General features: G+C 43.8%; 1 long non-coding RNA gene across 1 annotated transcript; it reads right to left on the reverse strand.

The window, feature by feature from the left end:
* Positions 1 to 634: 634 nt before the first annotated feature.
* Positions 635 to 3,043, reverse strand: LOC116652609. Its single transcript, XR_004305771.1, has 2 exons — positions 859 to 3,043; positions 635 to 676 (listed from the first exon to the last, which is right to left on the reverse strand). It is a non-coding gene; the product is annotated as an uncharacterized LOC116652609 (long non-coding RNA).
* Positions 3,044 to 3,250: the final 207 nt, after the last annotated feature.

The following is a 3,250-nucleotide window of genomic DNA, read 5'->3' on the forward strand; positions in this document are numbered from 1 at the left end:
ACCCAAATTAGACCCAAAATGGCAGAAATTGGACCCAAAATGGTGGAAATTGGACCCAAAATGGTGGAAATTTGTCCCAAATTTAACTTAAAATGGTGGAAATTAGACCCAAAATTGACCCAAAATGGAGGAAATTAGACCCAAAATGGTGGAAAATAGACCCAAAATGGCGGAGATTTGACCTAAAATGGCGGAAATTAGACCCAAAATGGACCCAAAAATGGCAAAATTGACCCAAAATGGCCCCAAATCCCAGAAGACACCACAAGGGTCCCAAAAATGCCCATTTTTTCCACAGAATTTGCCCAAATTTGGCCTTTTTCACCCCAAAACTTAACTATGCTTCAGAGCCCTCTAAAAGGGCCAAAAATGCACCAAAATGGGCCCAAAATAGCCCAAAATTGACCCAAAATGGCCCCAGATCCCAGAAGACACCACAAGGATCCCAAAAATATCCATTTTCTCCACAGAATTTGCCCAAATTTGGGCCTTTTCACCCCAAAACATTCCCAGGTTTCAGAGCCCTCTAAAAAGGCCAAAAATGCCCCAAAATGGCCCAAAATTGACCAAAATTGACCCAAAATGGCCCCAAATCTCAGAAGACACCAAAAGGGTCCCAAAAATATCAATTTTCTCCACAGAATTTGCCCAAATTTGGCCTTTTTCACCCCAAAAACTCTCCCTATAGATACAACCCCCCGCCATTAAAGAAGAGTCACTAAAAGGCCCCAAATTGACCCAAAATGGCCCAAAATTGACCCAAAATGGCCCCAAATCCCAGAAGACACCACAAGGGTCCCAAAAATATCAATTTTCTCCACAGAATTTGCCCAAATTTGGTCTTTTTCACCCCAAAACTTAACTATGCTTCAGAACCCTCTAAAAGGGCCCAAATTGCCCCAAAATGAACTAAAAATGGCCCAAAATTGACCCAAATCCCAGAAGACACCACAAGGGTCCCAAAAATATCAATTTTCTCCACAGAATTTGCCCAAATTTGGGCTGTTTTAACCCAAAACATTCCCATGCTTCATAGGCCTCTAATAAAGCCAAAAATGCACCAAAATGGCCCCAAATTGACCCAAAATGGCCCCAAATCCCAGAAGACACCACAAGGGTCCCAAAAATATCAATTTTCTCCACAGAATTTGCCCAAATTTGGCCTTTTTCACCCCAAATCATTCCCAGGTTTCAGAACCCTCTAAAAGGCCCCAAATTGCCCCAAAATGAACTAAAAATGGTCCAAAATTATCCCAATTCCCATAAGATAACATGAGGGTCCCAAAAATGCCCATTTTCTCCACAGAATTTGCCCAAATTTGGGCTGTTTTAACCCAAAACATTCCCATACTTCAGAGCCCTCTAAAAGGGCCAAAAATGCACCAAAATGGCCCAAAATTGCCCCAAAATGGCCCCAAATCCCAGAAGACACCACAAGGGTCCCAAAAATACCCATTTTTTCCACAGAATTTGCCCAAATTTGGGCTGTTTTAACCCAAAATATTCCCAGGCTTCAGAGCCCTCTAAAAGGGCCCAAAATGCACCAAAATGGCTCAAAATTGACCAAAATTGACCCAAAATGGCCCCAAATCTCAGAAGACACCACAAGGGTCCTAAAAATATCAATTTTCTCCACAGAATTTTCCCAAATTTGGCCTTTTTCACCCCAAAAACTCTCCCTATAGATACAACCCCCCGCCATTAAAGAAGAGTCACTAAAACGCCCCAAATTGACCCAAAATGGACCAAAATTGACCCAAAATGGACCCAAATTGACCCAAAATGGCCCCAAATCTCAGAAGACACCACAAGGATCCCAAAAATGCCCATTTTCTCCACAGAATTTGCCCAAATTTGGGCTGTTTTAACCCAAAACATTCCCATGCTTTAAAGTCCCCTAAAAGTCGCTAAAAGGGCCCAAAATTGACCCAAAATGGCCCAAAATTGACCCAAAATGGCCCCAAATCCCACAAGACACCACAAGGGTCCCAAAAATGCCCATTTTCTCCACAGAATTTGCCCAAATTTGGGCTGTTTTAACCCAAAACATTCCCAGGCTTCAGAACCCTCTAAAAGGCCCCAAATTGCCCCAAAATGAACTAAAAATGGCCCAAAATTGCCCCAAAATGGCCCCAAATCTCAGAAGACACCACAAGGGTCCTAAAAATGTCAATTTTCTCCACAGAATTTGCCCAAATTTGGGCTGTTTTAACCCAAAACATTTCCATGCTTCATAGGCCTCTAATAAAGCCAAAAATGCACCAAAATGGCCCCAAATTGACCCAAAATGGCCCCAGATCCCAGAAGACACCACAAGGGTCCCAGAAATATCAATTTTCTCCACAGAATTTGCCCAAATTTGGGCTGTTTTAACCCAAAACATTCCCATGCTTCATAGGCCTCTAATAAAGCCAAAAATGCACCAAAATGGCCCCAAATTGACCAAAATTGACCCAAAATGGCCCCAAATCCCAGAAGACATCAAAAGGATCCCAAAAATATCAATTTTCTCCACAGAATTTGCCCAAATTTGGCCTTTTTCACCCCAAATCATTCCCATGCTTTAAAGTCCCCTAAAAGACAGTAAAAGGGCCCAAAATGGCCCCAAATTGCCCCAAAATCGCCTCCAATTCCTCAAATCCTCCCATAAAACCCCATTTGAATTATAAAACCCACCAATTTTCCCAATTTCCCCCGAATTCACCCCAAAACCCCCGATTCTCTCAAAAACCCCCCCAAAAAAGCCCCAAATCCCCCCAAAATTGCCCAATTTCGCTCTTTTTCTCCCCATTATTTATCCCCTCGTTCTTGTTTTTTGGGGGAAAAACCGGTTTTTTTACGTTTTTCGTCTTTTTTCGGAGCCTCCCCCCCGTTTTTCCCCCTATTTCCCCCATAACCGGTAACTTCACGGTCTTTTTTCCCGGCGTCGCGTTCAATAAAGCAGAAATTTGGTTTTGTTTTTTCCTTTTTTTCCCTTTTTTTGCCTCATTTTTGGGTCGAAAAACCCAATTTTCGGCTCCTCCGCGCTTCGCTTCTCTGAGGGGGAAGATCTCAACCAATCAGCGAGCAGCCCGCCACCGCGCTCAACCAATAGCAGAGCGCGCTGTCCCCTCTAGTCCCGCCTTCTGCAGCGAGCCAATCAACACGCAGCACCGCGTGGAGCCAACCAATCAGCTGCGAGCATCGCGCTTTGGTCCCGCCTCCCACCATTGACTATTGAGTGTAAGTACTCAGCGAGTAGGCGGGGCGA

This window comes from Coturnix japonica, unplaced genomic scaffold, assembly GCF_001577835.2.
Source record: "Coturnix japonica isolate 7356 unplaced genomic scaffold, Coturnix japonica 2.1 chrUnrandom455, whole genome shotgun sequence".
NCBI classification, from domain to species: Eukaryota; Metazoa; Chordata; class Aves; order Galliformes; family Phasianidae; genus Coturnix; species Coturnix japonica.